This window comes from Carcharhinus amblyrhynchos, chromosome 30 (assembly GCF_965287045.1).
Source record: "Carcharhinus amblyrhynchos chromosome 30, sCarAmb.v2.hapA, whole genome shotgun sequence".
NCBI lineage: Eukaryota > Metazoa > Chordata > Chondrichthyes > Carcharhiniformes > Carcharhinidae > Carcharhinus > Carcharhinus amblyrhynchos.
This window is the reverse complement of record NC_137353.1, coordinates 7,887,192-7,899,605: the sequence shown is the minus strand read 5'-3', so window position 1 is coordinate 7,899,605 and position 12,414 is coordinate 7,887,192. Positions and strand designations below refer to the sequence as shown.

The 12,414-nt window shown below is 39.7% G+C and overlaps 1 protein-coding gene across 5 annotated transcripts in view; it reads right to left on the bottom strand.

Annotated features, from left to right (window-relative positions):
* rerea (arginine-glutamic acid dipeptide (RE) repeats a) overlaps positions 1-12,414 on the bottom strand; it is a 529,737-nt gene that overhangs the window by 415,669 nt on the left and 101,654 nt on the right. The gene's annotated exons all lie outside the window — the stretch shown is intronic.

Below are 12,414 nucleotides of genomic sequence, written 5' to 3'. Positions count from 1 at the left end.
CTTTGAAGAAGCTTCACCTCATAAAATTCATGGCAGATTAAAGGTGAAGGCAAGATCCAGAATGGATCATTTAGATACATAATCAAAAACAGCAAAATTAAGATGTATTTTTCTTAACTTGAGTAAATATACAATTACTTAGCACAAAAAGACACTGCTTAATGGGATCAATCATGTTAAAACAAACAAAATTACTGTACAACCTAGTCTCAAAAAAAAATCCTGTACCACGAGTGCACTTCACAGAACTCAATAGCTTTTAAAGAACCACATGTTTTCAATCATATATTCCTTCGGGATCAGAACGTTAGCCTAGTACGTTAGTCATTTGTGTTTTTTAAGTGCACATTATCATTAACAGCAGTCATAAATCAGGTAGTTCAAGAAATAATATATTTAACAAATCAAAATATACAATTTTCTTCAAGTAATTCAAGAATCTTGAACATGTGCTAAACTGGAAAAAAGAAACGTACTCTATTTTTCAGCAACTGCACAAAGTGAATTTTATGAGAACTAATGAAGACATCTGGCAGCTTATTATTGTGCATTTTGTTTCAGGGGATGGAGTGCAAGAATTCATTGTAAGATGTCCAGGAAGTCTAACAGTTGTATAAAACCAGCTTCAATCTACAGGTTGCACAGTAACTGTCAAATGTACAAATCTAAAATTTAGACACAAAGCAGTGATTAAGCTCTAAGCCCTTGCAGAACAAAACCCCTTTTCATTTTGTGGCTGGGGTTGAATTTAACTGACTCCTTTAAAGGCTTTTTTCTGATTTCAGCCAAAGCTTCCTAATTTCTGTTTCAACGATAGTTCAATAACAAAATCTATATTTAGTGCGTCTGAAAATTACATGCACAAAAAAAGCTATATTGCTTCCAGTGATTGAGATTCCAGACAATGCATCATCCTATCTGTTTTCAATACATCAGATAGAACTAATGCAGTCTAAGAGAATGCTAACTACATGTTGGAGTTACTAAATGACAGTCCATGAAGCAAATTTTTCACAAAGCAGTTTTACCAAATTGAGGCACATGTTTTAATCTGAAATTCTAAAATTTGAACCAGTCATGTGAACTACTAACAACGATGGAAACCCATAACACAATATTTATTCACCAAATGATTTACAGTAATCTCCTTTTCATTTAATATTTAGAAGCAGATGTAGGGAGCATAATCAATACCACATGGGCCTGAAAACCCATCTATATTTAAGCTCATGGCATTAACCTCCACCCTTGAGACAGTGGGCAGTGCTGCCTCCAATTAGCCAATTATTTTGCTTCTGTAATGGATATTTATACCAAACAATTACACAATTTGCTTTTGAACCTGGAATATAACTTGTTATTTTAATTGTTGAAAGGTCATTGCTTGTAACTCCTGAGGAGCATAATTTCAGTAAATCCCCTCATCTTCCCACGCACGCACACTCACACGCACGCACACAAACACAAATGCAGACTGTGTGATGGAGAGCAAGAGCTGTTGCACTGATTTTCAAACCCCCCTCCCCACTCCCGCGACACAATTTTAAAACATTTGCAACAAAGCATCTGATATAAATTCATTTTAAGAGCTTCAGTCTCATGCTGGCTGATGCTACTACATATAAAAGTAAACAGATCTTCAAAAATACGTTTCTATCATTTCTGTCCAATCATAATTTTTAGAAATAGTTTCCATTCCTGGCTTAGACCAATATTGGACACGAGTAGGAGGAGACTGCTGACTATTCAAGTTCACTATTCAAGCTGTGCAAACACACTGAGCAGTTACATTTGTGTACAGTCTCTGCCAAACAGATAAAAAAATGACCTTTTAATCACTCATTTTAAAACTTTACCCAAAAGGTACTCATTAGGGCTAAGCGCCTGCAATGCAAAACAGATTTTAATGGAAAGCCTTTTTTCCCCCTCCAGTTCTCCAACCACACAGTATGCAAAAAGCTCAATTAGTTTAAAGCAGGACTGAGATTTAAACCTTAGTTATCTAAACGAGAGAATTTCCCAGGGTTGGTTTTCCTCCAATTTATAAAAGAATTACACAAATAACATCAAAAAAACATTTATGGCCACTTAGCTTTTCAGCTTCTACCAAAACATGAGCAAACATCACACCTGGGGGAGTGGGGAAGCAGTCAGGGAAAGAGATGCATGTAAGCAGAAGAAAGACACAATAAACAGTACAATGTTAAAATCAATTGTTATCAATCCAATGGATCGCATTTAAAGTTGCTTTAAATTAGAATAGTGGTACAGAGCATTAAACAGTGTCACAGACTTGAAAAATGTAGGTTCTGTCACTGATCAACATCTTACAATTCATAAGGGCTCACACCTCACAGTGGCTGGCTACAGTGGGCAATGGCAGGAGGGACTGAAACTGACTAACCAGCCTCACAGAACAGATGGTTCTGTTGATAGTGCTTCCACATCCTAATCCAAAGAAATGGACAGAGACCAAGAAGCAATATTCGCTTGATTTGCTCCTGTTTACTACACTGGAGATTACACTGGTTATTCAAATGGGAATTTCAGAGACTATCTATCCAGACTTTTTATACAAAGACACACACATTGCACTATTTCAGTGTTGCTCCACTCCTTCCCAAGGCTGATGCTTCATGATCCTTCCATACAGATAAGTGTTTCTTAATAAATAAGACGGCAGCATCAACTGCTCGACACATTAACAGTTTTTGTAGTTTTTCAAAAATGTTTTTGAATTGACCAGCAGGTTTAGAACGGAGTTGAGGAGGAACTTCTTCACTCAAAGGGTGGTGAATCTCTGGAATTCTCTGCCCGTTGAAGTGGTGGAGGCTGCCTCGCTAAATATTTTTAAGAAGCGGGTTGATGGGTTCTTGATAAGAGAGGGGATTAAGGGTTATGGGGAGAGGGCGGGAAAGTGGAACTGAGCCACAACAGATCAGCCATGATCTTATTGAATGGCGGGGCAGGCTCGAAGGGCTAGATGGCCTACTCCTGCTCCTATTTCTTATGTTCTTATGATAGTCATCACTACAAACTCAACTCCCAGCAGCTTTCACGAGGACCAGGCCCAAAAAGAAACAATGAAGTCAATAATTTGCAGCTAGTTAGTGAAATTAATCTTTACGATGGTGGACAAATGATTTAGTTTAGAAATTATTTTGGGATTTTGGTTTTGACTCAAAACCTTTTAACAAACTTCAAAAACACTACGGTCATCTCAAAATACTCAAGCATAGAATCACCATGTTATGATCTGGAAGTAAGTGTCTAATTTGTTTAATATGTCAAATTGTTACAAGCATTCATTGAATAATGATTCCTTTTATGGCTTTAAGTCTTTGCCTCTTTTGTTAACTTGTAATCCTAAATGATACCCAGCCATCTCTAAATAGACTTTTAATTGTTCACTGTTTCTTGAACATTATCATTTAAGGGGAATGTCGAAATGAGTTATATTAAAAGGAGAGTTAAAAAAATCAGGCAAAATATTTTAAAAAGATACACGAGCAAACCTTAGTCTTACAGGCAGCTTCCTGAAAAGAGAAAAACTACGGAGGTAAGCTGTTAAATAACTAATTCAGGATTAGTGAAACATCAATAGGGATAATGGATGAGAAACTTGCTCAGAAACAAGAATGCTATTAACTGATAACAGTGTGTGCTAAAAACACAAATCTGCAAATACACACAAAACCAAGCATTCTAGTTTTGGATTCCTACTCAAAATTCTCATTTAAATGGAAGTCTGCTTTTGATAAACAATAAATTTTATTTGCTTTCTCCTTAAAATAGACACCAAAATTTGCTGAGGTCAGAATTTAAACTAGGGATTTGTTCTGATTTATTATTATGCCCTTCTTTGCATTTTAATATAAATGAAGTTTATTTATTAGTCACAAGTAGGCTTACATTCACACTGCAATGAAGTTACTGTGAAAATGAAAAAAATTAGGCTTCCAACTACATTAGTGCCACAGTGGTAAGCACTGCTGCCTCACAGCACCAGGGACCCAGGTTCAATTCCTGGCTTGGCTGATTGTCATTGTGGAGTTTGCACATTCTCCATGCCTGCATGGATTTCCTCTGGGTGTTCTGGTTTCCTCCTACAGTCCGAAAGACATGCTGGTTAGGTGCACTGGCGATGCTAAATTCACCCTCAGTGTATCCAAACAGGCACCGGATGTGGCAACTAGGGGATTTTCACAGTAACTTCACTGCAGTGTTAATGTAAGCCTACTTCTGACACTAATAAATAAACTTCAAACATTTCACAGATAGCAGCATAGCAGGTAAGACAGAAATCCAAACTTTAAAACTACAACTCTATCCAGAAAATCATCACTATCTGTTTGTATGAAACAGGTGCTGCGATCAACAGTTCTACAAAAAGGTTACAGCTTTAAAAAAAACAGAAAATCAACCGCAAGTAATTGACAGTTTCCATAACATGGTACAAGACACTAACAGTTAATGAAGACTAATCAATTTAATTAAATTGATAGACCAAAGTATACACAGTATCTTTAGTTTGCATTATATTGGTTGCAAATTAACCACAAAGCTAAAAACACACTGAAAAATATTAAAGTCAGACTAATGCTTTGATATGAAAATCATGTAGGATTGTTCAGAAAGGTCAAGTCTTTCAATTACTGATGAGAGTTGCACACACTCATGCCATTCATAATTTATTACTAAAGAAGAGCCTTCATCAGCTTCTGGGCCAAAAACCTTTAACCAGATTCCACACAAGAGTTTTAAAATATTCTATGGGTCTCAATCTAGAATGTGGCTTCAAGTAATTGGTTTCAACTTTAGATGAATACATCTGGCGCTTTCTTTTAAATTTTAGAATATTTCCAACAACGTTAAGGAAGCCAGTGAGACAGTGCACCACATCAATAACCCACTCTGTATCCTTAACCACAATTCTACCTAAATCAGAATGGATCCACCTGCAACCTTTTTTTTTTAGACGTATTCCTTTCTTCCACTGAACTTTCCAAAACGCTCCAACATTTTAAACATTTCCATCACAGCTATTGGACATTTTAGATGGTCTTTTCTTGGCAGCAGTATTGCCAAAATAGATTTGCACCACTCAAAATTATTTAAATCATAAAATATTCATTCAGAAGCGTTTGGGACATAAAATCCATAGCCAAAGAATATAAACTCAATTTATTTTTGAACTATAGCTTTACAGGGGATTAATTATAGTCTAGAATGTGTTATACGGTCGTAATACATCATAGGGTTTAGGTGGTGTGATAAACCTTAGAAGTTCATCACATCAGCATCAAGAGAAAGAAAAAATAAGCTTAATATTCACTCCTTCACTTAAACAAAGGAAGAAATTTACTCAAAAGAAAGCAAGGAAAAACAATTACTAGAAAGACAGAAAAATGCAAGCTGCAAACAATGCATGTATGTAGTGCCTCCCTCAAACTCAAGATGCTCCAAAGCACTTGACTGCCAATCGAATAAATTTACTCTTAATAGAAGATTTCTTTTTACTGTTCCTCAAGGTGACACTGGGATAATAATCAGTCGAGTTCCATTCCTCATCCAAATGGCCATTCTGAACACCAGCATTGTTGAGCTGGTTTTGGAAAATACTGCAACTGCACCTGATCTTATCACTTTTATAACAAATCTACACTTGACAACAACTTGTATTTATATAGCAAGTTGAATGTTGTGAAACATCCCACATCACTTTACAGAAAACATTAGAATTATAGAATCCCTACAAGTGCAGACAGAGGCCATTCAGCCAATCGAGTCTACACCAACTCTCTGAATGAGCATGTTACCCAGGCCCACCCCACCCCACATTATTCCCGTGTCTCAGCACATTTACCGTGGCCAATCCACCTAGCTTACACATCTTGGGACACTAAGGGGCAATTTACCATGGCCAATCCATCTAATCAACACGTTAGTGGACTGTGGGGGGAAACAAAAGCAGTCAGAGGAAACCCACACAGACATGGGGAGAGCATGCAAACTCCATACAAACAGTGACCCAAGACGAGAATCAAATTCGGGTCCCTCGCACTGAGACTGTGGTGCTAACCACTGTGACACCATGCCGTGCCTATATTAAGCAATATAAAACTTGATATCAAGCCACATAAATGAATAGGGAGAACTTGGATAAAGGGATAGGTTTTAAGGAACCTCTTAAAAGAGGAAAGCAGCAGAGAAATTTAGGGAGGGTATTCCAGAGCTTCAGGCTTGGAAGCCAGAGCCAGAGACGCCAATTGTGGAGTGATTAAAATCCAGGATGCTCAAGGGGCCAAAACTAGCAGAATATTGTCAGGTTGGAGGAGATTACAGATATGTGGAAGGGCACAGCCAGGTAGATATTTGAAAACAAAGGTAAGAATTCTAAAATTTAAACATTGCTGGGTGCTACTGTAGGTCAGCAAGCACAGAATGATGGGTAAAGAGAGCCTGGCGCGAGTGAGGGTACAGGTAGCAGTTTTGGATTACAAAGTTAGAAAATGGGGAGCTGATCAAGAGTCCATTGGAATAGACACGCTTAGGAGTAGCAAGTGTTCAGATGAGGGATTCAGCACGACAAACTGAGGCACAGGCAGAGTCAGATAATGACTGAGGTGGATATAGGTTGTCTCAGTGATGGCACAGCTAAGTGGTCGAAAGCTCATCTTAGGGTCAAATACGACAGAGACTGAGGCACCAACAGCATGTTTCAACTTCAAACTGTGGATAGGAAGAAACATTAGTTGATGGTTAGGGAACAGAGTTTGCAATAAACATCAAAGTTAATGGCTTCAGTCCTTCCAATTTTTGGTGGAGGAAGAAAGTTCTGTTCATCCAGTATTGGATATTGGACAAACAGTCTGAAATTCAGAGACAGTGGAGGACCTGGAAAAGATGGTGTAAAGTTGGAGTTGGATGTCACCAGCATGCATTTGGGAACTCACCACTCAGGGGAAGCATGTAGATGGGGAATAGGATGGAAACAAGAATAGAGTCTAAAGGACGCCAGAGGTAATATTACAGGAGTGGGAAGCGACGTTACTGTAGGTGGCTTCTTTGGCCAGTCTAGACAAATAAAAATTGAACTAGGCAAGTGCAGTCTCAACCAGTTGAATAATAGTGAAGAGACACTGGAGAAGGATGATCAACTATGTCAAAGGTTGCAAATAGAGAAGAACAAAGAGGGATAGTTAACCTTTGTCAAAGTCACATTTAGTGTCATGTATAACTTGGTAAGAGCCATCCTGTTATTGTAGCAGAGGTAGAAACCTGATTGAAGGGATTCAAACAGGGAAATCTGGGAAAGATGGGTACAAATTCAAATGTCAACTCAAGGACAGGAGAGGAAGGTGGACAATGGGATGGCATTTGCATGAATGATAGGGTCAAGGATTTTTTTTTGAGGAAGGGATAGTGAAAGTAGATTTTGAGCAGGAAAAAGTACCTGAGAAGAGAAAACCATTACTAATGTCAACTAACATGGGGGCCAGGAAAGGAAGCTAGGCGGTTAGCAGTTTAATGGAAATAGGGTCAAAGCAGCAGGTGGTGGGTCTTGGACGACGAGCTCGGGGAGGACGTGAGAGAGGAATAGGAGCAAAACTAGAGAACACTGTAAACTCTGGCAAGAGCTATTGGCTGGGGAACAGGAATGAAAATCCTGGTTGAACTCTTCTGTTTTGATCTCCATGAGTTTACAACAAGTTAACTAAACTCTGCTGACTTTTCGAAAGTGTGGGCTTCAAGCCATTTTTAACATTTGTTGCAGCAAACACTCAAATTGGACACTAATTTGCTTCCTGTCCTCCACACCGAGTATGTTTACAACTATGTCCTTACAGGATTACAGTGCAATTCATCAGACTGTATATTCCATCAGATATAAGACATTTTAAATGCAAGCTTCAGAATAAGGACTGGGAGAATTTAAAAACTTATGAACTATAACATTTGCTTTTATGTAATGCACTATGTCAAAACACAAGTATTCTGGGCCTGCATTGGATGCTGCACAAGCAAACAAATAAGTTGTTCTGCACTAAGAACATCTCACAAACAATGGTGACCAGCTGGTCTAATTTTTCTATGGTGTCAGTTTAGGAAAGAATGGTAGAAGGGCTCTGGGGCAATACTTATCTCTTTAAAAAGTGCCAGGTCTAGGTGGTCTTTAGCTTCCAATGGAATCACAGAATCCTTCCTGTGCAGAAGGAGGCCATTCGGTCCACCAAATCTGCACTGACCTCAATCCCACCCAGTCTCTATTCCCATAACTCCACATATTTACCCTCCTAATCCCCCTGACACTAGAGTCAATTTACCATGGCCAATCAACCTAACCCACACATCTCGAGACTGTTGGAGGAAACCCACACAGACATGGGGAGAATGTGCAAACTCCACACAGACAGTTATCCGAGGCCAGAATTGAACGCAGGTCCCTGACACTGTGAGGCAGGAGTGCTAATCACTGTGCCTCCCACCATTATGCCACCGTGCTGCCCTTGGAATCACTGAAAAAGACAAATGGAGCCTTCGTTTAATATCTTACACAAAATGCACCTACAACAACGCAGCACTCCTTCCGCACTGAGGCACAGGGACACCACCCTGGATACTGAGCTTAAGTTTTGACTTTGGGCTCAAACTCGTAACCCCGCTGACCCAGAGATGAAAGAACTCCGAAATGAGACAAAAGAACATTATTGCAACAGAAAAATACTATGGAGGATAGAAATCTGAATTAAAGACAGGAAGGGTTGGAAATACTCATTTTGTTTGCAAACATAAGTTATTGGAATAAAACGTGGGCGATGTACACAATATGGCCCAAAGAAAGGGCTCGTGCTGTGCAATTAATTTAAATGATGGTTCAACACTTCAATATTGAGCAAGATCAGCTCAAATCAGATCAAATTAAAGCTAGCCTGCGCCGCTTAAACGAATCAAAATGTTGGAAAATCACAGCAGGTCTAACAGCATCTGCGGAGAGACAACAGAGCTAAAATTTCAAGTCTGGATGACCCTTCGTCAAAGTTCTGGCCACAGACCTTCACAAATTGCCAGCTATTCAACAATGATAGCTACACCATCCGAACAAATTGCATCAAACTCACTGACACAAGCCTCTTTCTCACAAGGCAACATAGCATACAGTTACAAGCAGCCATACATAAACAGCAAGGCAAAGGCATAGTTGCACATATCCTTATCCCGATGGGAGAGACATTGCTTCCTATCATTGGAACCGACCAGGACTGAGGCTGTGGCCAGCAGTCGAGGTAAAACCAAAGATGATGGTATGCTCAGACTTAACCTTACTTCTCACATGCCCCCTTTTCCACGATGCCTTCTGATTCACAAGTTTCATGTGAACTAAGCATGCATTTTTGTGCTGTTCTCCTTTCAGCTAACCAAGCTGGTCAGACAGGGTTGTGGCAGCAACAAGTGGAAGAATAAAGAGAGACTCATGATGACAATGCACTGTCACAAATACAGTCACCAACTTGTGTTGACTCCACACGTTTCAGAAGGTAACTTAGGCAGGATTTGCAAGCAGGAAGACACAGATGGCCACACACCCAGGATGATGGAAATAGTAGCAGGTTGGTGTCAGCTTGGCAGCACGCGAGGCTGCACATGGCAACAGTACTCAGATGAGGACTTCAGTACAGTGGTAAACAGAAAAAGTATACGTACACAGAAATGCCTGGTGTATTGGCAGGCCTGCCAGAAAGCCTGCAGTCACTGTTAACAAGCATAAAAATGCCTGGCACTACCTTTGTATATGGTTTTGCACAAAGCTTACAGCCAATCCTTTCCAGCATGGGACCAGTAGACAACTTCCTTGCTACACATGTGAGTCCAACCTGGATGCAGCATCTGAAGCTCCATATCTGAGTTTTCACTGCAGCACAAGCAACCCAACATTAGAGTGCTGCAAGGGAAGGTCAGACTAAATTCATCCAAGATTCACTTGTTGCTGCACAGGCTCATAGGCAGCTATTACTGTGACCCCTGGGGATAACAGTTTCCAAAGGGGCTTGAATGGGTCTCACCATAGTCCAGTAATTTATCCTCCATCACATTGTTAGGGTTGCATATTTATGGCACATGTTCCCAAATCCACAATAACAACCTACCCAAAATAGTGTCCAGTGCAGCCTGCATCAAAGTGTGCATGCACAACGCTAATACCATTTTAGTACCAATACAGCATCTATCTATTTGTGTTATTTTTGGTTAAGCAGAATTTGAAGATAGATACGCCCAACATCTACAACCTCCTCACAACCTTTTGGACTGAATCCAGAGAAACGAGGAGCCCACTAAGTTGCAGTTTTTGCCGGAAGGCGCTAGCTTAAAAGAAATCAGCAGCCACCTATAAGGTTCCACTCCAATGCCTTTGATTCTCCCAAGCTGGACCAACACGGCAGTGAATTCTATTTGGCTCATATGTCAGGGTGTGCACATGCGCCAGCTTATCGCATCTCAAGGCGTCAAGGTTCTTCTAAGATTCCTTGCAGTTCAGCCTAGGGGGTGGCACGTGACACAGTAGTTAGCACTGCTGCCTCACAGTGTAGGGGCCCAGGTTTAATTCACGGCTTGAGTCATCGTCTATGCGGAGTCTGCACGTTCTCCCCATGTCTGTGTGGGCTTCCTGCAGGTGCTCCAGTTTCCCCCCTCAGTCCGAAAGACATGCTGGTTAGGTGCATTGGCCATGCTAAATTCTTCCTCAGTGTGCCCAAACAGGAGCTGGCTTGTGGCGAATAGGGGATTTTCAGAGACTTCATTTCAGTGTTAATGTAAGCCTACTTGTGTCACTAATAATTAATAATGATAAATAACAATAAATAGGGCTTTAGAGTGTCTGGTTGCTTGGAGATGTAGAGGCTTTATGCTAACAGGAGAGACTTAAGCACACGGTCCCTTCTCACAATGAGCTAGCCAGTGGCAATGGATCATACAACTGTACTTGGTGCATATCAATCTGTGGCATAACCACAAAATCCTATTCTTCCATGGATCATATCATGTAAGTGCAATCACAGTGCTGTTAGAAAGGGAATTCCAGGATTTTCATCCAGCGACATCAATGTCAGAATGGTAAGTGGTTTAGGTGGGAACTCGCAGGTAGTGACGCTACCATGTATCTGCGGCCCTTGCCCTTCGAGTGGTTGCAGATTTGGAAGGCGCTGTTGGTGGAATACAGGAACTATGTAACCAAGTTTTGCAGCCTACAAGTTTCTGAAGACACTCATAAACCTATTGCATTACCCAGCAAGGGGCATCCATTTTTTTCCATTTTCTGGTATGATTTGCCTTAAAGTGACAGTTAAACATGAGAATAGCTCGTCAAGTCAGTAATTGAGATCGTGAGAAGTTTCAGGCACAGTAATTTAAGTAACATTACATTTCATTTAGATAAAGGAGAGCAGCACTGCTGCTAACTGAAAACTTTACGATACAGCACATTTCTTTTGTGTTATCTCTGGCTCTAGTCAGTAAAGTAGCTTAGCTATTTATGAAAATTAAGTCTAGTATCCTTGTGATCTTTCCTTTACATGGAGTTATGCCTCAGCTATAACCACAGCAGAACTCTTGAACTTACCAAGAAATGTGCAAGCAGTCTAATGTTACACTCCTTCTCAAAATAATGTATTAGTTACAACAGAATTACAAAATAAGAACATTATGCATCTCTCCAATAATTAACTAAATCCCACATTAGCCAAGAAAAGATGACATTTAGTTTTCGTGGATTTTTAAGAAAAGGCAGCACCAGTAAGCTGATATGGAACATCCAACCTAAGCATTTCCATTACTAATAAACATAGCATAATGGATTTGCATATTTAGCCACTTATAATTTAATACTGAAATTATGAACCATACAAAATAAAAAAGCTACCACCACTCAGGAATTATCCTTTGTTAAGCTCCAGACAAACATCAGCTTATTATTTTTTATTGCTAATGTGTACTATTCAACATAAACCATGCAATCTTGTTTGAACATACAAGATATAGACTGGTCCTGATAATACCTACTGTATATCTAAATGGCCTGGGCTCAAGCCAATCTGTTACAAAAGAGGATAGCTGCTGGATATCAGAAGAAAATAATGAGGTCCACTGGAATACTGCGCGTACTAATGAGAATCAACACAATCACTACTGACAAGATAAATCATGCAGAAAATGCACATATTTCTCAGAAAAATAATAAACTTGATTTGAAGCATGATCAACCATAAACTGGCAGTCAACAAGGATATCCTGTTAGAACGACAGATACACAAGGCCTAATGTACTTCCAGTATGAAAAGCACAGAACAAATTTAACTCCTTTATAAATTTATCCCTTCAGTTAAAAAGGTCATAATGCAGTGAAAGGTATTCCACTTC